The sequence below is a fragment of the Chiloscyllium plagiosum genome, unplaced genomic scaffold (genome assembly GCF_037043375.1).
Source record: "Chiloscyllium plagiosum isolate Xiang-an unplaced genomic scaffold, Cpla_swu_hap1 HiC_scaffold_6, whole genome shotgun sequence".
NCBI classification, from domain to species: domain Eukaryota; kingdom Metazoa; phylum Chordata; class Chondrichthyes; order Orectolobiformes; family Hemiscylliidae; genus Chiloscyllium; species Chiloscyllium plagiosum.
In genome coordinates, this window is record NW_028270144.1 from 71,632,853 (window position 1) to 71,658,476 (window position 25,624).

At 42.0% G+C, this 25,624-nt stretch overlaps 1 long non-coding RNA gene across 1 annotated transcript in view; it reads right to left on the reverse strand.

The window, feature by feature from the left end:
* Positions 1-19,974: 19,974 nt before the first annotated feature.
* LOC148149785 (uncharacterized) overlaps positions 19,975-25,624 on the reverse strand; it is a 57,009-nt gene continuing 51,359 nt past the window's right edge. The window contains exon 3 of the long non-coding RNA XR_015757431.1: positions 19,975-24,525. This is a non-coding gene — a long non-coding RNA (uncharacterized LOC148149785). The remainder of the gene's footprint in view (positions 24,526-25,624) is intronic.

A 25,624-nucleotide genomic window follows, 5' to 3' on the forward strand; every position in this document is an offset into this window, starting at 1 on the left:
GAGCTGCAACAATCACTTTGCCTCAATCCCCCGAAGCTGTCGCGCGCCTCAGCAACCGTTAAAGACGAAATCTCACGCGCCACTACTCCTTCCCGGGCTTCTTTGTCATTGTACAGCCCTTCGCGCGTCCTGATTGGTTCGCCCACCCGTGCTCTGATTGACTATTTGTTTGGAGCTCCGATTGGCTCTTGGGAGATTTCAGAAACACGCTCAGTTTGAACCTCGAGGTCTTAGGCGCAACGGATGGCCTTCCACTTCAGAGAAAGTCAATGGGTGAACAAGAAACCACCTTCTACCATTGAACTTACTCAGAAAATTAAAACTTTGGTGCCGTGATTTAAATGTGAAAGATTCAATCGTGCTGGATTTAGAACATTTTGGAGGTCATGCGATATATCTTTGTGGCAGTGTGGCATCACAAATGCCAGTCTTCAGCCAATTTGACTCAGTTCTGTGATATCAAGAAATGATTGTAGGAACTAGATGCTACAAATGTTTTGAACCTTGACAACATTCCAGCAATAGTATTGAAGATCTGTGCTCAAGGACATGCTGAGAACCTAGCCAAACTGTTCTACTACAGCTGCAATACTAGCACTTACCTAACAATGTGGAAAGTTGCCCAGGTATGCCCTGTACATAATAAACATGACAAATCCAACTCAATCAGTCTATTCTTAATAATAAGTATAGAAATGCAAAGTGCCGTTAACAGTATCTTCAATTAGCACTTGTTTAGCAATAATCTGCTCACTGATTCTCAGTTTGAGTTCTGGCATTGACACTCAGGACCTGACCCTTGGTCCAAACATGGACAAAAGAACTGATTTTCAGAGGTGAGGTGAAAGTGACTGCCCTCAATATCAAGGCCTCACGCAAGCAAGAGTGGCATTGAGGAGTTCCATTAAAACTTCTAAATGGAGGAAAAATTCAGAAATCTGAAATGCAGAGGGACTTGGGAGTCCCAGTCCAAGTTTCTTTTAAGATAAACTTGCAGATTGAGTTGGTAGTTAGGAAGGCAAATACAATGTTGTCATTTATCTCGAGAAGACTAGAATATAAAAGCAAGGATGTATTTATGAGACTTTATAAAGCTCTGCTCAGACCACATTTAGAGTATTGTGAGCAATTTTGGGCCCCTTACCTCAGGAAAACCCTGGCGTGGGTGCAGAGGAGGTTCATGAGAATGATCCCAGGAATGAAAGGCCTAAAATATGAGGAACATTTGAGGACTCTGGGACTATACTCAATGGAGGATGAGGGGAGATCTGATTGAAACTTTCAGAGTACTGAATAGCCTAGACAGAATGGATGTTGGGAAGATGTTTCCATTGGCAGGAGAGACAAGGTCCTTAGGGCACAGCCTTAGAGTAAAGGGAAGACCTTTTACAATAGTGATAAAAAGAGTGGTGAATCTGTGGAATGCATTGCCACAGAAGGCTGTGGAGGCCAGGTCATTGAGTATATTTAAAATGGAGATCAAAGGTTATGGGGAAATAGCCAGAAAATGGGGTTGAAAAACCAATCAGCCATGATTGAATGGCGGAGCAGGCTGAATGGACCAAAAGACATAATTTCTGCTCCTATGCCTTGTGGTCTTATGGTCCTGAGACATTGGAAAGCGGAGAAATACTTTCTGCTGGTTGGAGCCATACCTGGTACAAAAGAAGATGGTTGTGGTTGTTGGAGGTCAATTATTTCAGCTCTCAGACATCAGAGTAGTTCCATGCAGCAAGACCTGGACAATATCTAAGTTTGGGCTGACTAGTGGCAAGTGACATTCACACTGCACAGGTGCAATGACCATCTCCAATGAAAGAATCTAACCATTTGCCCTGTGACGTTCACTGGCATCATCACCATCACTAATTCCCCACGCTTGACCTGAAATTGAACTGGACATATGAATTGTGTAAACAGATCAGGGGCTAGAAATCTGCAGCAAGTAACTCACCTCTTTGCTCCCTAAAGCCTGTCTACTATCTATGAAGGACAAGTCAGAAGTCTTATAGAATAGTCCTGCTACTTGCCTGGATGTGTACAGCTTCAGCTGCACCCAAGAAGCTTGAAACCATTTAAGAGAAAGCAGCCTGCTTGAATGGCACCACACGGACATTCACTCCTTCCATCATCAACAATCAGTAACAGCAAAGTATATCAAGGCTCCTTAGACACAACCTCTACCATCTAAAGGGAGACACAGGCAACAAATACATTGAGACATCACCATGAACAGATTTCCTTCCAAGTCACCCACCATCCAAACTTGGAAATATATCTTCAATCTTTCAGTGTTACTACGTCAAAATCCTGAAACTTCCTCCCTAATTACATTTTGGTCTAACTACAGCAAATGGACTTTAGCAGTTCAAGAAGGCTGCTCACCACCACCTTCTCGAGTACAACTAAGGATGAGCAATAGATGTTGATACAACCAGCAAAGCCCAAATTTTGTGAATAAATTTTTAAAAAATTAATTGAGAAAGAATGGGAAAGTGAGCAGAGGATGAGATAAAGTGGGAAAGATAACTGAAAATATATACAGAGCAAGTGACTGATGAAAGCAAAATACTGTTTATATTGGAAATGTGAAATACAAGCAAATGGTAGAGAAACTTTGGGTCTGGCAGCATCTGTGTTGAGAGAAATAAAGCTAATATTTTGATTCCAATATGACTTTTTTAAAGAAAATAGTTGCAGAAGGTTTCCAGACTGACAGAAGCCTCTGGACTGCTGTAAGCGCAGGTTCTGTGTCGCTATGTCTCTGCAGTAAAAGTATGTTAAAACTGAAAAAAGCTGGTTATTTTCTCCCATCAATTTTTGAAAACTGTTGCCTTTAGCCAATAACTAAATGTCTTTATAATTAATGCACCAATCTCCTTGTGCCTCCAGTGAAGAACTGAAAGAATTTGGAGTAAGGAGATCAAAAGCTGGAAAGCAAAATGAACCATCTCATTGCACGCTGTGAACTAGCGCTATTAAACTGTGCTTCCCAAGTTTTCTCCCTCCATCCATAAATTAATTTATTTTCCTGGATTCATCTGTGTGTGCTTGTTCGAGGTTTCATAGGGGTTTAGAGTTTCATCAAGGAGACCTATATGCTAATAGTTTCTCATTTTGTTTACCTGTGACCGTAATTTATTTATTTATACTAAACAACAGCTCTTGTTCAATGCAGGAACTTGGTTCTGTTAACCTGATTCCATCATTTACCAATGAGTAAACTGGGGAATTTGCGTCCTTTGATTAAATCATTAACTTTTGTGGTGACCCCAAGAGCAGTGGGACTCAAGAATCACTCAAGAATTACTTTCCCAAGTGGGTTGTAACATTCCCTTAAATTCTTATCTCCTATCACAACTGCGTTCCCAGTCTTCCTCCTGCCTCCCTGTACAATTAAGCCAACCATCACACTGTGTTCCTGGCACTGGAAGCTCTCCCTTGCAGAGCCATAAGTTTCTGCAGCATTCAAAACTAATACTGGTTGGAGAGTGAGATGCGTACAGCAGCCCCTGACCTAACTGCTTGGTCCAGATTGACATTCTGACATTTAAAACTTAACCATTGAACTGACCCACATTCACCTGCCTCTATTTTAAAATCTAAATCCAAATATGTACATATATAGAGAGTCATAGAATTATACAGCATGGAAACAGTCTCTTTGGTCTGACCCATCCATGACAATGAGACATCCCAGTCTGACTTAGTTCCATGTGCCGGCATTTGGCCCATATCCCTCAAAACCCTTCATATACCCATCCAGATGCCTTTTAAATGTTGGAACTGTACCCGATTCCACCATTTCCTCTGGCAGCTCGTTCCATACACGCGCCACCCTCTGTGTTAAAAAGTTACCCCTTAGGTCTTTTTAAAAATCTTTTGCTTCTAACCTTAAACTTTTGCCCTCTAGTTTTGGATTCTCCACCCAAGAAAAAAGACCATGGCTATTCACCCTATTCATGCCCCTCGTGATTTTATAAACCTCTATAAGGTCACCCATCAGCCTCTGATGCTCCAGGACAAAAAATCCCCACCCTATTCAGGTTCTTCCTATGACAAAAAAAATCCCGCAGCCCTGGAAATATCACACTAAATATTTTCTGCGTCCTCTCAAGTTTAACAATGTCCTTCCTGTAGAAGAATGACCAGAATTGTATGCAATGTTCTAAAAGTGGCCACACCAATGTCCTGTACAGCCACAGTATAACAGGAATACTGATGAAGAGCTTTTGCCCGTAACATCTATTTTCCTGCTTCTCAGATGCTGTCTGACCTGCTGTACTTTTTCAGCACCACTCTCATCTTGACTCTAATCTCCAGTATCTGCTGTACCCACTTCAGCCACAGTATTACACCCAACTCCTATCCAATGTTCTGACCAATGAAGGGAAGTGTGCCAAATGCCTTCTTCACTACTACTGCGACTCCACATTCAAGGAACTATGTACTTGCACCCCTCGGTCTCTGTTCAGCAGCACTCCCCACGACCCTATCATTAATTTTATAAGCCCTAGCCTGTTTTGTCTTATCAAAATGCAACATCTCACATTTATCTAAATTGAAATCCATCTGCCAGTCCTTAGTCCATTGGCCTTTCACATCAAGGTCCCCTTGTGTTGTGAGATGATCATCTTTCACCATTTACTACAGCTATTTTGGTGTCATCTTCAAACTTACTAACCATACCTCCTATATTCACATCCAAATCAATTATATAAATTACAAAAAACAGTGGACCCAGCACTGAACCTTACGGCATATCATTGGTCACAGGCCTCCAGTGCAAAAAAAGCAATCTTTTACCACCATCCTCTGTCTCCTACCATAAAACCAATTTTGTATCCAATTTGCTATGCACCTCTGGATCTATGTGATCTTACCTTGCTAATCAGTCGACCATGTCGAAAATTGTCAAAAGCCTTGCTGAAGTCCATATAGACAATGTCTCCTTTTCAAAATGCTGAATCAAGTTAGTGAGACATGATGTCTCATGCACAAAGCCATGCTGACTACCCCAAAGCAGTCCTTGCCTTTCCAAATACATGTAAATTCTGTCTGTCAGAATCCCTAACAACAAATTATCCACCACTCACATTAGGTTCATGGTCTATAGTTCCCTGGCTTTTTCTTAAAGCCTCTCTGAAATAATGGCACTGCATTAGCCAACCTCCAGTCTTTCAGCACCTTAATTCTAAGATGGAGTTAGCAGTACTCATTATCCATTGCTAATTTGTTCAAGCTGACTAGTGAAATCAGTACAATAGATCATGGACGTTTTTCAACAGTGATTATGGTTGTTTGCTGACACAGACATGATGAGATAAGTGGTCTCTTTCTGCGCTGTATATTTCAGGGATCTTGTGACACAGTGGTAGTGTTCCTACCTCTGAACCAGGAGGACTGGGTTGAAGTCTCACTTGCTCCTGAGGTATGTAATTACATCTCTGAATGGGTTGCTATAAAAAAATCTAGATCATGGAAGCTCAATTTGAGCTGAATGTAACTTGTAGTTAAACCTCAATGATCTCTTGCATTGATTTGAGTGAAAGTGGTAATTTTTTAATCTCAAACAGGCAGACAACTAGCAATCCACATCCATGAACACCAACTAGCCACTAAAAGCCACAACCAGTCATCCCCAGTAGCCATACACACAGATGACAAGGACCACAAATTCGACTGGGACAACACAACGATCATAGGGCAAGCTAAACAGAGGGCAGCCAGAGAATTTCGAGAAGCATGGCACTCATTCATAGACTCCATGAACAAACACATAGTCCTAGACCCAATATACCGGCCACTACAACGAACAACCAGAACTGGCAACTGGAAGCAGCAGGAACGGACCCCTTCCCCCCCGCCACCCACAGCAACAGAGACGTCCGCGTCCGCTCCAGGGGTCTTACCTGCAGGTGGGAGTCGATCTTGGTCATGCTGCAGAAGCATAACTAAGAGATCGAGAAACTCGGGCAGCGTGTTGGAGGGGCGGAGCAACGTGCCACAGCCTCTGAGACTGCTGCTGAATCCTCTGTGGGACAGGTCTGGGCTCTGGAGTGCTGAGTCCGGGCCTTAGAAGAACATATTGACGACCTCAAATTTTGGAAAAATATTCAGTTGCTGGGCCTTCGCCAAATGGGAGGAGGAAGGCCAGCTTGTTGATTTTTTAGAGCAATGGCTCCCACAGCTGTTGAAGCTGGAATCTGAGCTGGGCCAGGTGTGGGTTGAGCGGGCCTACTGGGTTGCTGTGCGCAGGCCTGGGTCGGACTAGTGTCCCCGCCTGGTCCAAGTTTGGCTTCAGTACTCCAGGGAAAAACAAATGCTGCTGGAGGCCTCCACAGTTTTGGGGAAGGAGACCCAAGCCATGGTATACAAGGGTTCCAAAATAATGCTGTTTGAGGACTTCTCTCCAGTTGTGGTTTGTAAGAGGAAGGCGTTTGACAAGGTAAAGAAGTGTCTGAGGGATTTAAATATTCAATATTCCATGCGTTACCTGGCAATGCTGTGCTTCAGTCATGGAGGATCTGTGTATAACTTCAGATCGCTGGAAAAAGTTTAAGAATTTTTGGATGCTCTCAAATAGACTGATGGACTTGAACTACAGATATATGGATAATGACTTTATCTTACCCCACTTCTGTTTTTTTCTCATCCTCTTTTCCTCTTTCTCTTTTCCATCCTTCCTCAGGGGGGTTCTTTCTTCTTTCTTTTGACTCGCTCGGTTTATCCGATTGTTGGGGGATGTTTCTGAGTTGTTTTTTGTTCCTTAATGTTGTTGGGATTGTAATTTTATATATTTTATTTAATGTTGCTGTTTTGTTAAGAGTGCCTAGGTAATAGTATGGAGGGGGTGGGTTGGCCGCCCACTTTTAACTCTTGTATTATAAGATATTGGCATTTGTTTATCTTAATTTGTAATGTCTGGGCCGAGGGCATGGCTCCATCTGGGAGGTGTTATGGTGGGATTACTGGAAGGTAGGAGTGCCTCCTGTGGCCAAGGGGGCAAGTCTCCTTTTAATTACGTCTTTTTTTTTAGGAGTAGTTCTTAGCTGTTTTGATTTACTTATTTTAAAGTTTGTTTTTATATGTGAATTGCTTTTGGTCTCTACTCAATGCCTTTTGAGTGGCGTTCTTCCTCCTGGGGGGGTCTCGGACGATCTTGCTTGAACGATTATGGCTAGTCATTCGTTTAAATGGTGCACCTGGAATGTCAAGGGGAGCCACTCACCAATTAAAAAGAAAAATATATTATCAAGTCTTTAAAAAGAGAGGGTTGATGTCATCCTTCTACAGGAGACACATCTACTTGATAAGGAGCATTCGAAGCTGCAACAGGGTGGATTTGGCCAGGTGTTCTTTTCATCTTTTAGCTCAAAAAGTAGGGGAGTAGCCATTCTTATCTGGAAGAATCTTCCCTTCCAAATGCTAAGCCAGATAAAAGATAAGTCTGGATGGCATATATTACTTAAAGCCCTAATATATGGAGAGGAGTGCAGGATTTTGAATGTTTATTGCCCCCCGGCACATCCTTTTAAATTTATAACAGATGCGTTCTCCAAGTTGATTGGTCTCGGGATGCGTCACACAATTATAGGGGGAGATTTTAATTGTATTATCAACCCCGAGGTGGGCAAGATAATTTGGAGCTCCGCGGGTATATCTCTGAGATCTAGGCAGTTGGATGGTCTGAATAGGGTAGATGTGTGGAGGTATCTTCATCCTGAGATAGAGATTTTACTTTTTATTCTAATCCACGCAAGTGCCATACCAGAATCGTTTTTTTTTGTCCCTTCGACCTTTCTAAATTTGATATTGTTTTGTAAAATAGATAATATACCTGTTTCTGACCACGCAGCAGTGTATATGGAGGTTAAGACTAGTGATGATGAGATGGATTTCCAACACTGGCGTATGGACGCTTTTCTGTTGAAGGATAGTAAGTTCATAGAAAATTTATCGCAGGAATTTAAAACTTTCTGGGATATCAATTCAGGCACGGCCAGTAACCCATCGGTGATGTGGGAGACTGCTAAGGCTTATGCGCGTGGCTTGGTTATCTCATATTTTGTGATCTGGAAAAGACAAAAGGGAGAACAACAGCATCTGCTCGAGGCTCACCTGAAGGCAGCTGAGACAGCGTATGCCGATAGGCCCTCCATTACTAAACTACAGCAAATTACATCCCTCAGGGCACCTTTGAATACCACACTTACTCAAACAGCAAAGAGGGAGATACTATTTGTGAAGCAGGGATTATTTGAATATGGCGATAAGCCGGGCAGGTATCTAGTGTACCTTGCCAGAAAGAAAAAGGCTCCCTAATCCATTACGTCTATTCGAGAGAGTGCTGGTATCCTGACTTGTGATCCTAAAAAGATTAATGCAGCCTTTAGAAAGTTCTATTTCGAATTGTACAAGTCGGAGGGCTGTGAGGATAGAACGAGGAAGAAGGAGTCTTTTTAAAAATCTGGTCCTCTCGGGCCTAACCTCAGAGCAGATGTGGCTTTTGAACGCCCCCCTGACAACCCAGGAAGTCCAGGAGGCGGTGAGGCAGTTCCACAGTAGTAAAGCTGTGGACGGATTCCAGGCTGAGTTCAATAAAGAATTTGTAGACAAATTGGCCAGACCACTTATAGATATGTATAATTATTCACACAGTCAGGGTAGTCTCCCGCCTTCTCTGAGAGAAGCAAATATCTCTCTCATTCTTAAGAAAGGAAAAGCCCCAGATGACAGCATTTCGTACAGAGCTATATACTTAATGAATGTGGACTTAAAAATTCTCTCAAAAATGTTGGCATTAAGATTGGAGAGAGTTTTACCATTCATTATAAAAGAGGATCAGACAGGGTTTATTAAGGGTCACAGATCAACTAATAACATTAGAAAAGTGTTAAACATGGTATAAGTCTGCCAGCAGGGAGCGATGCCGGGATTAATCATTTCCCTAAGATGCAGAGAAGGCATTCGATCGGGTAGAATGGCCATATCTCTTTTATACTTTGGAACGGTTTGGTATTGGAGAGGTCTTTACTAAATGGGTTGCAGTATTATATAATGACCCCAAAGCCGCAGTGATTACCAATGGTGTAAGATCGGATAGCTTTAGTGTTGACAGAGGTTGTCACCAAGGATGCCCTCTCTCACCACTACTATTTACGCTAGTAATGGAGCCGCTGGTGGAAGCCATACGAACTAACCCTAATATAACGGCCCTGGAGGTAGGATCGGCTAAACATAAAATCACTCTCTATGCGGACAACGTCCTTCTTTTCTTAAATGATCCATTGACATCTATGCCCCACTCAATTCAAGTGGTTAAATTATTTGGTATGTTCTCAGGTTTCAAAATTAATTTTATGAAATCAGAGGCCATGCGCTAGGAGGTCTTACCAGCATATCCAATTTTCCAGATGGATCCCACTTCCCCTTTTGGTGGTCACTGGGAGGCTTTCTTTATTTAGGCATCTTTATTACCCCGGTATTTGGTCAGCTATATAAAGCTAATTATACACACTTATTAGAGAAAATAAGGCAGGACCTCCAATACTGGGAAAATCTCCCGATATCCTGGCTAAGAAGAATAACTTTGGTCAAGATGAATATTCTACCTTGCCTATTATACCCATGAGAATGCTCCCCTTGATGTTGCCGAGACAGGCGTTGCGTAAGCGCTTTGTTGGCTCGGCTCCTTTATTTGGAGTCATAGACAGCCCCTTATTAAATTAAATAAGTTGCAGCTCTCACAAGTCAGGGGAGGGCTGGATTTTCTGGATTTCAGAAGGTACAAACTGAGTTCTCTGTTATCATATGTAGCTGATTGGGTCTCCTGTGACCCACAGTCAATCTGGTTGGATATTGAGGCCCCCCAAGCAAAATATACCCATATCAATATACTATTTATGGATAAGGTGAGAGTTATTATGGATCATTGTAAAAGTCCTATTGTATTAAATACAATCAAAGCTTGGAGGATGATGCGACAGGATGAGGGTAATTTACAAAAAACCTCCCCTTCTACCCCTACAGTGGCAACATTGGGATTTCAGCCAGGCCTGACTGATGCTGGATTTAAAATCTGGGAGTCCAGAGGTATCTCTTGTTTGGGAGATCTGTTCGATGGGGAGACTATGATGTCCTTTGAACAGTACGTCAGAAGTTCGGGGTGCCCAGCAAGGACCTTTTTCGATATCTTCAAGTACAAGACTTCATACAAAAAAAATCACATTGATGACTAATCCTTATAAATCGGTTATGGAAAGGAAAGTGTTTCGGCCGATGGGTGCACCCTCAGTCAGTACTCTCTACCACTTGCTACGTAATAAGGCATCAAAGGACATGGAACGGTTGTATAAAACCTGGAATCAAGAATTAGGGATGGAAATCTCCTTAGAGATGTGGGAGGATATCTGGGAAAATGCCAGGAAGATCTCTATCTGTAATAGAACTCAGGTTATTCAATTCAAAATACTTCAAAGGGTTCATATGGCACCAGAGCGACTTGCAAAGTTCAAGGCAGGAGCATCCCCAATGTGCCCTAAATGGAAAATAAAAGTTGGTACTCTCACTCATTGTTTGTGGAAAGCATAAGGGACTGTCAGAGAATACGGGAGGATATAGATAGACTGGAGAGTTGGGCGGAAAAGTGGCAGATGGTTTTCAATCCTGACAAATGTGAGGTGATGCATGTAGGCAAGACTAATTCCAGAACAAATTATAGAATGAATGGAAGAGCCTTGGGAAAAGTTGATGGGCAGAGAGATCTGGGAGTGCAGGTCCATTGTACTCTGAAGGTTGCTGCACAGGTGGATAGAGGGGTCAAGAAGGCCTATGGTATGCTTGCCTTCATTGGACCGGGAATTGAGTATAAGAGCTGGCAAGTCATGTTAATATTGTACAAGACATTGGTTCGGCTGTATTTAGAATACTGTGTACAGTTCTGGTCGCCACACTACCAAAAGGATGTGGACGTTTTGGAGAGGGTGCAGAGAAGATTTACAAGGATGTTGTCTGGTATGGAAGGTGCTAGCTATGAAGAAAGGTTGAGTAGGTTAGTTTTATTTTCATTAGAAAAAAGGAGATTGAGGAGGGACCTGATTGAGGTTTACAAAATCATAAAGGGTATAAACAGGGTGGATAGAGACAAGCTTTTTCCCAGGGTGAAGGATTCAATAACGAGAGGTCTCGCTTTCAAGGTGAGAGGTGGAAAGTTTAAGGGGGATACACGAGCCAAGTACTTCACACAGAGGGTGGTGGGCATTTGGAATGCGTTGCCAGCAGAGGTGGTAGAGGCAGGCAAGGTAGATTCATTTTAGATGTGTCTGGATAAATGCATGAGTAGGTGAGGAGCAGAGGGATACAGATGCTTAGTAATTGACCGATAGGTTTAGACAGTACATTTAGATCGGCTCAGGCTTGGAGGGCCGATGGGCCTGTTCCTGGGCTGTAAATTTTCTTTGTTCTTTGTATGTCATAAGATTCGTAGATATTGGGACAGCATAGCGAATGCCTTGGCAAAGATTTCGGGAACGGAGATTGGGTTGGACCCAGTGTCTGTTCTTTTGGGTTTTCCAAATTTCCCTTCCCTCGATGCATACAAGAAGAAACTATTCACTATCCTCTCCTTTTGTGCGAGGAAAAACATTTTAGTAAGTTAGAAAGTCCCCCAGGACTTTCGAATTGGCATAGGATAGTTATGGAATATATCCCCTTGGACTTCCTTATAAATACGGTGCACCAAAAAACAGAATTATTTTATAGAACATGGCAGCCCTTTTTGAACTACACTGATGCAGATGTATCGGCCATACTGTTTAGGGCCTTTGCTTAGCTGTGAGGACGGTGTTGGTTGGTTCGGGGGGTCCCGGGAGAAAGAATCCTGTATAAATATGGGTTTTGTTATGACTTGATATAACTTTATTTTGAATGCATATTTATTTATTTACTTGTTGTTGTTATTGTTAGTAATGTACGATACTATGTTTTGTAATATATAGAGTTTTCTTTTCTATATTTTATTTTGTGTTTTGGTAGTTTGTAGAGTAGATTAGTAGTTAGTTTTCTTAATTTTATATTGGTGCTGTTAATATATTGTAAAGTGGATACACTATTTTGTATTAATTTTGTAATTTTGCAAAAAAAGCTCAAAAATCTTTTTTTTCTCAATAAAAATAATTTTTTTTAAAAAAGAGAAATAAAACAGGCTATGATCACAAAGTTATCAAGAGTACCAAATGGTCCAGGGCACCCTGTTCAGATACAAACCAAAGAATCACGACCATGCATGTCTTCTGAGTGAAACTGTGAATTTGTATTTAGCTCCCATTTGTGTTTTTTGTGTTTGAATTTAAAAATAGCTCACAGCAAATTTTAGTCTTAAAAAAAGGTTAGTTCATTGCAGAACGAATGCTTCAAGTTATTCAGTTAACAGTAATAACATTATTAACTAAAATACATGGACAAATATTTGAAGTGAATAAGGATAAAGCTTACATGTGAGATTGAAAATTAGTTTTTCCAGGCCTGGCTTTGTTGAAGTGTTCTCTGAGGTGAAGTGGTAGAAAATCTGAAGGCAGAGTCAGCAGCTGCGATAGCGATGTAATTGAATAGTTAGAGTTTGTAGTAGTAGACTCAGTCAGTTGAGCACCTTCAAGGATCAAGTCAGGTCTCTCCTCTTCACTGATTCGACGGCAGGATACTTGAAAACTGCCTGGAATTCTTTTCAGCAAAACAGAGGCTTCTGAAAACCTTACCTTGGCAATCCACAGTGTCAAAGAGAAAACTCGACTCTCACATGCTCTTCATAGCTATTTCAGTTGATGCTGGTGTCTGGACCTTGCTATATACAGTTCTTTGCGCAGTTTTTAATCCCAATCAAATAAGATATGGGCGGCACGGTGGCACAATGGGCAGCACGATGGCACAGTGGTTAGCACTGCTGCTTCACAGCGCCAGAGACCCGGTTCAATTCCCGCCTCAGGCGACTCTCTGTGTGGAGTTTGCACATTCTCCCCGTGACTGCATGGGTTTCCTCCGGGTGCTCCGGTTTCCTCCCACAATCCAAAAAAAAATGTGCAGGTTAGGTGGATTGGCCATGCTAATAGTGTTAGGTGAAGGGGTAAATGTAGGGGCGTGGGTTGAGCGGGTTGGTGTGGACTTGTTGGGCCGAAGTGCCTGTTTCCACACTGTAAATAATCTAAGTAATTATTGTGGGCGGCACGGTGGCACAGTGGTTAGCACTGCTGCCTCACAGCGCCAGAGACCAGGGTTCAATTCCCACCTCAGGCGACTCTCTGTGTGGAGTTTGCACATTCTCCCTGTGTCTGCGTGGGTTTCCTCCGGGTGCTCCGGTTTCCTCCCACAATCCAAAAATGTGCAGGTTAGGTGAATTGGCCATGCTAAATTGCCCGTAGTGTTAGGTGAAGGGGTAAATGTAGGAGAATGGGTCTGGGTGGGTTGCGCTTCGGCGGGTTTGTGTGGACTTGTTGGGCCGAAGGGCCTGTTTCCACACTGTAAGTAATCTAATCTAAAAACAGAGACTTTGATGAATCATTGTTCTACATAGCAAAGTCAATTGTGTTGGAATTCTGTGCAGTGTCTTTGCAGTCTCCAGTTCAAAACCACATAACCTTTTAAGTTTACAAACCTCTAGCAGTTTCATTGCAGTCCTGGATTTTTAAAAAATTATTTAATGACCTTTTGTGACTGAATCTTAAAATAACACATCAGTCTGTCTGTTTTTGGCTGGACTGACTCAACAAGAGCAGACATATGAATCTTGGGAGCTAGTTTGTAAGATTCTCTGTTTATTTTAGAAAGATTAGCCTTCTTTACAAAGTATGTAATGTTATAATTACACAGTCATTACAGTAGTTAACAGAAGGGTTGCAAAAGATATTTAGCTCAACGAAAGTGGTCCCATTGATTGAGAGTTGTAAATGTTGATTGTGGGTTAGTTTTATTGGCATTATCCTACAGATTTAGTTTAAATGTTGCAAAATTATCTTTAGAAAAGATTGTAAAATATGGGCACATTGCTCAGAAGTTTCCACATGCCAAGTGATAGCTTTTGTCAGCGGACACTTGTTGGGAAGTGATGTGAGGACAGTCACATTTAGGATCAAATCACTTGAGAGGGAATAAACATTTGCATGGTAAGGTCAGTTGATGAGTAATTTGTTCTGGTTTAGGGGTTACCATAAAAACCCAGAGATAGCAAAATAAATTGTCTCAGGTTGGGGTTTCCTTTATTGTATCTGGATAAAGGGTGTGAGATTTGCTGTGGCAAAACCAGAAGAAAAGTTGGGTTTGATGTAGGAAATCCAGATATAGAATTTAGGTTTGCAGCAAGAAATCCAGATCAGTTTTAGAATGCTGTTTTGAGGTAAAGGTAGTTGTCTTAAGAGAAAAGTCTTTGCTTGGAAGATATTTTCAGCAGAAGGGTGTGATGGGGGTCACCAGTGCAACTCCAACAATAAAGGAAGATTAGAAACTTTAGTTGTTAAAGTAGACTGTAATTAAAGTTTAGTTCTTAGCTGCAAAGGGGTTTGTGTATTCAGGACATCATGAGTCAAGAGATCAAGTGCAAGGAACCAAGCTCAGAAGCCCTGAGATCTGTAGGAAAGACAGATTAACACTAATTGAACTAGTGTATCATGCCATACATTTTGGAAAGGCAAATCAGGGCAGGACTTATACACTTAATGGTATGATCCAGGAGAGTGTTGCTGAACAAAGAGACCTTGAAGTGCAGGTTCATAGTTCATTGAATGTGAAGTCCCAGGTAGACAGAATAGTGAAGAAGGCATTTGGTATGCTTGCCTTTATTGGTCAATACATTGAGTATAGAAGTGAGTGACTGTACAGGACATTGGTTAAGTCACTTTTGGGAGACTGTGTTCAGTTCTGGTCTCCCTGCTATAGGAAGAATGTTGTGAAACTTGAAAGGTTTCGTAAAAGATTTACGAGGATGGAAAGTTTGAGCTACAGGGAGAGGCTGAATAGGCTGGGGCTATTTTCCCTGCAGCGTAAGAGGTTGAGGGATGACCTTATAGAGGTCTATAAAATCATGAGAGTCATGATCAGGGTGAATAGCCAAGGTTTTTGCCCTGGAATGGGGGAGTCCAGAACTAGATGGCATAGGTTTAAGGTCTGAGGGAAATGATTTAAAAGGACCTAAGGGGCAACTTTTCATACAGAGGGTGGTATGAGCTGCCAGAGGAAATGGTGAAGGCTATTACAATTACAACATTTAAAAAGCATCTGGATGGGTATATGAATAGGTAGAGTTTAAAGGGATATGGGCCAAATGCTGGCAAATGGGACTAGGTTAATTTAGGATATCTGGTCGGCATGGACGAGTTGGACCAAAGGGTCTGTTTCCATGCTGTACAGCTCTATGACTCTGTAACTCTACTGTGACTGGTGAAACATGAGATATTAACCTTTGTTATGTAATAAAACCTATTAACTTGCCTTCAAAACTATTGTTTGTCCTTTTTTCCACTATGTATATTCCCCAGCAAGAATGTTTTTATTCTGTGGTTTCACATTAACTCAGATCCCTAAACTTTGCGCTTCACAAGAAGACTTCCTTTTTCATCTCCAATTATCCTTAGTTTTTTTTAACTATTCTTTTCAGTTGCTAAATTATTTTATTAATTTCATTTCTATAATCTGTCAATCTTTCACCATATCTACCTAATCTCATGCTTGCTTTCTATTTTATATTGTCTTCATTTCTATTGAAACATTAGCTGAGATTTGTTTCAATTTATTTTGAAATTCTTCATTGCTATTTTACAGGGTTGATGTAGTGGATACCATGGATAGAAGCAAAAATGGGAGAAAGTGAGGACTGCTTGGCACACCCTCCTCATTCCTGAAGAAGGGCTTATGCCCGAAACGTCAATTCTCCTTCTCCTTTGATGCTGCCTGACCTGTTGTGCTTTTCCAGCAACACATTTCGAAGCAAAAATGGCCTGTTGCACATATAGTTGGTGCCAGTACTGTCATGTAGGCATAGCAGACCCTTTTTTTGCTAATTGCCCATCATTTGCCATGGTGGAGAGCCGTACGCTGGCACTGGACAGTTGTTTATTTGTTGAATCCACAATCAATAAGTTTTTGGCCATGTGGAGGACTGACACGACAAGGCAACTCCAGATACACATTGCGAAGGTCAGAAGTGCCACCCCCACTTGCTTGACCTGGGTCACCTTGTAAATCAGACAGCAAAGACAGGATGACAACCTGGAGACAAAACACAAAAACAGATTACAGCATTTGCCTCCTCTCCTCACAGAATGTTCAGAGGAGCTGCTCAGACTGACAAAAGGTAAGAAGTGGTGTTCCATTTGGGATAATGCTAGAATGACTGTCATTCACCACTTACATCCAAAATTCTTCCTGATGGCTGCCATTTTATTGCTTTGCAGGGACATAACACTACAAACCAATATTTTTCCACACACACAATCACAGTGCCACCTAGTGATGATCATTACAATAACGCAGTCATTATTCTGTATTCAAATATGGCCATAACTTTCCTCATGGCAGGATCCACAAGCTGTAATGAGATTTATAATAATAAATCTACTTTTTGGAGATGTCAACTGGGAGGCAAGTGTTGGTCACGGCAATGAAAGTAATTTTCTGTTCAACTTCAGCAGTACAATATAAACTTTCATTTTCATCCTACCAGACAGTACCTTAGTTTAACATTTCTGAGAGTCTAGACAGTACCCTGATCATGCTGCACTCCCTCAGCAAAGAACTGCTAGTGTAAATTATATACCCAAATCTTTTAAATTGAATTGAATCCATAACCTTCTGCCTTAGGGAAGTGTTACTATGGAGCCAAGGCTATTTTATTCACAGTTCTTTGTCTATTTATCTAATACATCTAATTGAGATCTCTATCTATATGACAATCTTATGCATTTTACATAATCTAATTTTTCATTCTTATTTTTCCTAATGTACTTTTTTTCTTCCTGCTGTCTCATCTTAGTTGTGACAATTCTCCTCTAAATTGTTGTTTTTTTCATTCACTTGTGGGATGTGGGCATTACTGGCTGGCCACCATTTATTGCCTGCACATGGTAGCCCTGGAGAAGGTGGTGTTGAGCTGGCGTGTTGAGCTATTGCAGTCCACAATGCCATTAGGGAGGGAATTCCAGGATTTTGATCAGCGACAGTGAAAAAAATGGTGAAATATTTCTGAATCAGGATGGTAAGTGGCTTGGAGGAGAGCTTGCAGGTAGCAGTGTTTCCACATATCTGCTGTCCTTGTCCTTCTAGATGGAAGTGGTTATGAGTTTGGAAGGAGCTATTTAAGAAACCTTGGTGAATTTATGCAATGCATCTTGTGGATAGCATACACTGCTGCTAGTTGGTATCAGTGGTGGATGGAGTGGATGTGGTACCAGTCAAGCAGGCTGCTTTGTCCTGGATGGGGTCAAGCTTCCTGACTGTTGTTAGAACTGTACCCATCCAGGCAAGTGGGGAGTATTCCATGACATCTCTGACTTGTGCCTGATGGACAGGCTTTGGGGAGTCAGGAGGTGAGTTACCTGTCACAGTATTCCTAGCCTCTGACTCACTCTTATAGCCAATGTGACTGGTCCTGTGAGTTTCAGATCAATGGTAATCCCAGAGAAGGTTGATAGTGGAGGATTCAGTGATGGTAACACAATTGAATGTCAAGAGATGATGGTTACATTATCTCTTATTGGAGATGGTCATTGCCTGGCATTTGTGTGGTGTGAATGTTACTTGCCACTTGTCAGCCTAAGTCTGGATATTATCCAGACCTTGTTGCATTTGAACATGGACTGCTGCAGTATCTGAGGAGTCACGAATGGTGCTGACAGTTGTGCAATCATTGGTGAACACTCCCACTCCTGACCTTATGGTGGAAGGAATGTACAACAAGTGAAGATAGTTGGCCCTAGGACACTACCCTGAAGAGCTCCTGCAGAGATGTCCTGGAGCTGAGATGACTGACCTTCAACAACTGCAGCCATTTCATATGTTCAAAGTATGACTCTAACCAGAGGAGAGTTTTCTTCCGATACTCATTGATTGCAGCTTTATCAGGCTCCTTAATACTACACTTGGTCGAATGAGGCCTTGATGACAAGGGCTGTCACTCTTATCTCACCTCTGGAAGTCATCTCTTTTGTCTATATTTGAACTAAGGCTGTAATGCAGCCAGGAGCTGAGTGGCTCTGGTGGAACCCAAACTGGGGATCATTGAGCAGGTTATTGCTGAGCTGCTTGATAATGCTATTTAGGTTAGGTGCTGCTTGATAATGCTATTTGATGGCACCTTTCATCACTTCACTGATGATCAGGAGTAGACTGGGGTTGGGGGGAGTTGGGGGCAGTAATTGGCCAGGTTGGATTTGGCCTACTTTTTGTGTACAGGACGTACTAAGAAAACTTTCCACATTGTCGGGTAGATGGAGTGTCGTAACTCAGCAGGAAAAGCTTGGATAGGGGAATCCAAGTTCAGGAGCACAAGTCTTCACTATTGTTGCCGGAATGTTGTCAGGGCCCATTGCCTTTGCTGAATCCAGTGCCTCATTTCTTGATATCATGAGCGATGAATCAAATTTGCTGAAGACTGATACTGTGATGCTGTGGACCACTGGAGGAAGCTGAGATGAATTATCCACTTGGCACTTCTGGCTTAAGATTGCCATGAATACTTCAGCATATCGAGCTGGTGAGGTCCTAAAGGACATAGCTGCTAGACTGATGTGTTGGGCTCTTCCATTATTGAAGATTGAGGTATTTGCGGAGCCTCCTCCTCCAGTGAGTCGCTTAATTGTCCACCAATCACGACTGGGCGTGACAGAACAGCAGAGTTTAGATCTGGTCCATTGTTTGTGGGATTGCTTAGCTCTGTTTAGCACTTATTGGTTGTCCTATTTGGTAGCTTAACCAGATTGACCCCTTAGTTTTAGGTATGTTGGTACTGTTCCTGATATGTCATCCTGTGCTCGGCATTGAATCAGGGTTGATCCCCGGCTTGATAGTAATGATTGATTGGGGGATATTGACAATGGTTTCATGGTCATCTATTGATTCTTAATTCCAGGTTTTTTTTACTGAATTCAAATTTCATGATTTGCCATGGCAGTATTTAAACCTAGTTCCCCAGAACATTTGCTGAGTTTCTGGATTAATACTGTAGAGATAATAACACTAGACCATTGCCTCTTCTAGTAGTATAGGTATTCAAAATTGAATCTTTCTGTCATTTCAGTGCCCTTGTGAGATCACTTCATGTTCTTCTAGATTTTTGGAATTTGTTATTTTTTCATGATATCTTCTCATAATTAATCTCTTATTAGTCAACTCAAACTTATATTGATTTATTTTGCTGAACTGTTTAAGGAAATAAACCAGCAATCACACCAATTTATATAGCCCATAAATTAAATTGTAGCTGACTGGAAAGAGGTTGATCTGCAGATGTTGCAAAGTTGAAATTAAAATAGAAAATTATGGAAATACATAGAATTCATGTAGCACCTGTTGAGACAAATACAGAGTTAATGAGATTTTTTTATTCATTCACGGGATGAGGGCATCATTAGCGAGGCCACCATGGACCATCCCTAATTGCCCAGAGGGCAGTTAAGAGTCAGCCACATTGCTGTGGACCTGGAGTCACATGTAGGCCAGACTAGATAAGGATGACAGTTTCCTTCCTTAAAAGACATTTGTGAACCAGATGAGTGTCTCCTGACAAACGACAATAGACTCATGTCATCATTAGACTCTTAGTCCCAGATTTTTATTGAATTCAAATTCCCCCAACTGCTGTGGCAGGATTCGAACCTGGGTTCCCAGAACATTAACTGGGTCTCTGGATTAACAGTATAGACAAATACAGAGTTAATGAGAATTTTTTATTCATTCACGGGATGAGGGCATCATTAGCGAGGCCACCATGGACCATCCCTAATTGCCCAGAGGGCAGTTAAGAGTCAGCCACATTGCTGTGGACCTGGAGTCACATGTAGCCAGACTAGATAAGGATGACAGTTTCCTTCCTTAAAAGACATTTGTGAACCAGATGAGTGTCTCCTGACAAACGACAATAGACTCATGTCATCATTAGACTCTTAGTCCCAGATTTTTATTGAATTCAAATTCCCCCAACTGCTGTGGCAGGATTCGAACCTGGGTTCCCAGAACATTAACTGGGTCTCTGGATTAACAGTATAGACAAATACAGAGTTAGTGAGAATTTTTTATTCATTCACGGGATGAGGGCATCATTAGCGAGGCCACCATGGACCATCCCTAATTGCCCAGAGGGCAGTTAAGAGTCAGCCACATTGCTGTGGACCTGGAGTCACATGTAGGCCAGACTAGATAAGGATGACAGTTTCCTTCCTTAAAAGACATTTGTGAACCAGATGAGTGTCTCCTGACAAACGACAATAGACTCATGTCATCATTAGACTCTTAGTTCCAGATTTTTATTGAATTCAAATTCCCCCAACTGCTGTGGCAGGATTCGAACCTGGGTTCCCAGAACATTAACTGGGTCTCTGGATTAACAGTATAGTGATATACCACTGATGCCAGAAATATTTTCGGGTGAGCAACCTAATTTGCTGATTTTTGTGCATGACTATTGCTTCTTCCTAGGCCAAATATTGTCATCATTCCTCTAGGCTCCCTTCTGATTGGTTTCATTCTACAAAGTGAAAGAAATTTAATGAAAGAGACGTGAAGTACAAATAACAGGAATAGGAAAGAACCTGGAAATGCTTATCCCAGATCTATGAGTCTTGTACGAAGATTCTGTTGTGGGATCAGAGGCGCTGCAATGACATGAGCTCTCCCAAGGACAACAAGGCAAAGAGTAACAGCAATCAAGCAACTGTGGGTGGAATTGACTTAAGACATCAGCAGGTATGGTTCCCTCTGAACTGGAAACTGCCACTCACACTCACTGGGCCACCATCACTCAGTCTTCACATCTTATCAAGGTTCATGAACTGCAACTCTCACTATTGCGTATAGTTCTGGTTACCACACTACCGAAAAGATGTGGTTGCTTTGGAGAGGGTGCAGAAAGGCTTTCCCAGGATGTTGCCTAGTATGGGAGATTTTAGCTATGAAGAAAGGTTGGATAGACTGGGTTTGTTTTCACTGGAATGCAGGAGGTTGAAGCGCGACCTAATGAGATTGTGAATGGCGTGGATAGAGTAGATAGTGTGAAGCTTTTTCCCAGGGTGGAGGGGTTAATTGGTAGGTTCAAGGTGTGAGGGGAGAAGTTTAAAAGAATTGAGTGAGCCAAGTTGTTCACACAAAGGGTGGTGTGTGCCTAGAACGCATTGCCAGAGGAGGTGGTGAAAGCAGACACAATAGCTGCATTCAAGGAGCATCTGGATGAAGAGATGAATGGGAGGGGAATAGAGGGATACTGTAAGTTAAAACAGCTTTAGTATGGAAGGGCAAAATGTGGAGGCACTAGTTTGGAGGGCCAAAGAGCCTGTTTCTGTGCTGTATGGTTTTTTTGTTCTTTGTTGTTTGCATGCAGCCTGCTCACTCAACGGCTCTCATCCACCTCATCTTTCCAAACCTGTCCTGCCCTCTGGGCTTTCTACTCACTCAATGGGGACATCTCACACACTTTCCTGCCCCGTATCACCTTTCCCATTCACTTTTAACATGCTCAGTTGTCCCTTTTGTGTCTTTGCAGGAAAAAAATAGATCATTACTGGGTTGAGAGGGCTAAGACCAGTTGTCAGGTGGTGAACATCAGGCTTCCCATATGAGAAAATGATACTGACGTTGGCCAGGAAAAGGGCAATTATTCATGTGAAGATACTGAGAGCGTCACCCCTATCCAACCAACTCAGTAGCTTCATTGTTCTCTGCTGCACTCCTCTCTAACTCCACACTCATTCTTAACCTGAACAAGTTTTTACCCTTTCTTTCACAATGAATTCCCTCTCTTCATTTATGGAAACACTAATGGGAGTCAATGGCCTGGAACAAGAGGAAAGCTATTGTCAGAAACCCTCAGCTCCACCTCCACCTGTGAGGAGGAAACCACTCAACCCTCAGAGAATGCACCCTTCAGCAGCTCAGAGCCGTTCACTTTGATGAGTTTTTTTGACAGATTAGATTTAGGAGCACCATCTAGTGAACACATCACTGGTACATCTCTGCAGCAATTGAGGAAGAAACATCCCAACTGCCTGGCACTCTGCTGGAGACTATGAATCTGCTCAGCCCCAAGTTGAAGATGATTCCACGGCCTTGACCATTAATGACTTCATCAAAATTCACCAAGAGGCTCAACAACAGCAGGCAAGTTTATCAGAGAGAGTCCATAAAATGTTATCAGTTCTGATCAGGTCTAGAATACTGTCTGCAGGATATGCACACAGACCTGCACTCCATTGCTGTATCCATCAGTGCTCAGCATCAATGTCGAGGCAAGAGGAGGATGAGGAACCTCGTCCTCATTCTTGGTGCCTCTTTGTCTCATGGAGACAGGTTAGTGCCAATAGGCACCCAAACTGAGGATAAGGTACACTCTTTTACCCCCAGAAGCTTCTCCTCAGGACACTGCTCCACCTTCTCCATGCCTGTAGTGCCGGACCCTGTATCTGGGCAGGATGCTAACTGCGGGGCCTGGGCTCTCTAGACCCAAATGCCTCTGGGGATGAGCAGCCAAGTCTACCAGGCTGCTAAGATTAGCTACAGAGCAGGCTCCCTCCACCTAAGCTGCAGACCCTGCACCTAGATGTAATGGGGAGGGAAAGGAAACAGAAAAACTTACTGAGAGCACAAATGTGGCATAGTAATCCTGCACTTTGTAAACATAGGTGCACTCTCAGGGTGAGTCCAAAAATGGCTGTATAGACTGATATGGCTATTGCAGACTCAGTTACACCTGTGGTACAAGGTAGGAAGGGGTGAGTGGAGCATTGGTATGGCAACACACTCCTTTCACTGTTATTGCCTGGCTTGAGAATGCTCCTCCTCCACTTTGGAGAGACTCGGACCAGTGATTCCCAGGTGTCAGTGGGAATGCCGCACTTTGCCAGTGAAGCCTTGAGAGTATCACTAAAATACTTCTGTCCACTTCGGGTTCGCCTGGCAGTATAGCACCTGCTGGGGGACTCTTGTGTTGGTCATGTGGACGATGTGCCCAGCCCATTGGAGCTGATCAAGGGTGATCAGTGTTTCAATGCTGGGGATAACAATGTAAACAACCCTGAAGTTACAAGCAATGTGCAGGGATAACCTGCCCTGCATTGCACTTTCATCTACCTTAGGATTGAGAGGATGGTCAGTGATTATTTCACACATCTCTGCAAGCAACGTCGGATTTCATCTTACTTTTTTACAAAGGCCTTTACTGCCATTCAAGGCTGGGAGATGTACAATGGGTGGTTCACATCTCTATTTTCATTCATAGCTCAGTCACCTGCTGAGAGAAGGTACACAAAGCTGCCTCTCTTGGTTTAAATGATGCCTGACTGAATGTTCAAGCTTTTCGGCACAATTTACCATCTACTTAAACATTGAAGGCAAACTGATAATTGAAGGGTGTTTGCTCACAACCTACTGCCATCATAAGGGACTGCAATACACAGCACTCGGATTCCCTAAGCCAGCTAACCACTGCACCATGCGATGTTGCTGCCCTGTCTCACTGACTGCAGATTTTGTACAGTACGATCAGCTCAAGATACCATGCATACAATCACATGGAAAACAAAACATTCATTCATCAATAGAAAAGTTCAATGTGTACAAAAATGAACAGGTCCACATGTACTGTGGACTGACCACAGACTTTTTTCCACATAACCAACAAGAAATAACACAATGAAATGAAGTCCAAACCCAGCTCATTGCCTCCTGGAAGCAGATTTCAATTAGGTTCTATCTGGCTTCTCAAGCTTGATGATGCATAACTCTGAAATGTTCTCTTGGATTGGCTCCAGTTCATTATCCTTGTCCTCATTCATAGAGGACTGCTCTTGAACCTCAATTCATCTGCAAGCATGACATCGCCCCATTGTTAGCTCCAGTTTTGAATGACACATGAAGCAAAGATATGGCACACGGTTTCTGGATTATAGTGCAAAGCCCCACTGGAGCTATCCGGGTGTTAAAACCTTATCTCAAGGTGGTTCATGATTTGTTCCACTTTAAGTAGCATTGTATTGCCATTCTATATCAGTTTGAAGTGTTCATAAAAGTGCCATCAGCTATATGTGGATTGAATAGCCCTTGTCTTGCTGCAGCCACCCTTGTATGGCCTTGGGCCTTGAAAAGATGCAGAAAGTTGTGAATCCCCTTGAGTATATCCTGACATCGAGATATCTTGTTCAGACTTCCAGAATCTGATATCTTTGGTTACAGGTGAACTGGACATTGATGGATAGGGTAGAACCAAAATATTGCGGACGCTGGAAAGCTGAAACCAACACAGAGAATTCTGGAGAAACTGAACGGGTCTGGCAGCACCTGTGAAAAGAGAAACAGAATTAAGTCCAGTATGCCTTCTGCAGATCTTTCTTTCTCTTCCTTCCTTTCTCTCTGTCTCTGTTTCTTTTGCACTTCCTTTCACTCGTTCTCTTTCTCTCTCAATTTTTTCACTCCTTTCTTTCTCATTTTCTCTCTTTTTGTTATCTCTTTCTTTCTTTCACTCTTTTCTCTCTTTCTTTTATTTTATTTTTCTCTTTCTCATTTTCTTTCCTTTTCAGTCTTCTTCAAGCGATAATTTCTCTTGAATGATTTGTTCCTTTAATTCCAGTTTGATGTACTGTTCTTCTTGGTTTACCTAGACAGCTAGGTTACCCTTCAGCCAGTCCAGCACTTTGGACCTCTTTACCTAAACCTCTCCACCTACTATTCCTGGCTGAGCACCTTCTCTATATCCGTTAGTGAGGTTTTTTTCAATGTTAAATAAAAACAGAAAATACTGGGGAAACTCAGCAGATCTGGCAGCATCTGTGGAGAGAAAAACAAGAGTTAATGTTTTGAGACTTAAGAACTCTCTAGCTCTTTGGAATGCTTTTTGCTTTTATTTTTGGAAATGTTCTTTACATTCATGATGCTTTGGAAATGCAAGTTAGTAATCCTTTTGATTCACAAGGCTGCGTAATTTTATATTGGGGATATGTTGTTCTGTGACTTTCTACAAAAGTACAGAGCATTAAAAATTGTTGGAAGTTATGTTTTTAATAATGTTGAAATTATTATAAAAGTAGTCCTTTCATAAAAGCTGAAAATTCATGCTCCATGAATCTCAGTGACCAAAATTCCAATGTTTAATGGTTTGCAGTAACCTAAGAAATCATTATAAGGTATCAAAGCAGCTTAAGCAGTTTTTAAACTTTATAACAGAAATTCGAAACTGTCCTGGGCAACACACTTTTGAATTAATGATGTGGCATCACAAGTGGCTTGGAGACAGAAAAGCTGAAGTAGAAAGATCATAAAAGTATTAACTGCTTAGGTGACTAATAAACTGCCTGATCTTAATGGGCCTGAGACCACTGGGTGTGGAATTGAGAAGATATAAATTCTGTCTTGTTTCTCTGGAGATGTTATTAGCTGAAAA